Genomic DNA, 422 nt, shown 5'->3' with positions numbered 1-422 from the left:
CATGATGATTTGTTGAAGTCTGGCTGGCTGAGAAGCCATGTCTAATCTCATTGGACCGAGGTTTCAACTTATCACCACAAGAGCTTGTTGATTTTTATCAATCTTGCTTTTGGAGCAGTGATCTGCTAAGGCTTGGCTGACCTTTGGTCATGTCTAGTGTTTTGGACCGAAGCTTTCTCTGAAAGCTTGGCTGGCTGTGAAGCCATGTCTAATTCCTGGACCGGAGTCTTAGACTAGCATTGCACTGATTCCTGGAATTCTCATTAAGAATTTTGATATCTTTTTCCACTTAATTTTCGAAAAACACAAAAAAATTACAAAATCATAAAATCAAAAAAAAATATTTCTTGTTTGAGTCTAGTGTATCATCATAAGTTTGGTGTCAATTGCATGCATTCATATGTCTTAGTGATCTTCAAGAT

The sequence above is a fragment of the Arachis duranensis genome, chromosome 6 (genome assembly GCF_000817695.3).
Source record: "Arachis duranensis cultivar V14167 chromosome 6, aradu.V14167.gnm2.J7QH, whole genome shotgun sequence".
NCBI classification, from domain to species: Eukaryota; Viridiplantae; Streptophyta; class Magnoliopsida; order Fabales; family Fabaceae; genus Arachis; species Arachis duranensis.
This window is presented reverse-complemented; position numbering follows the sequence as displayed.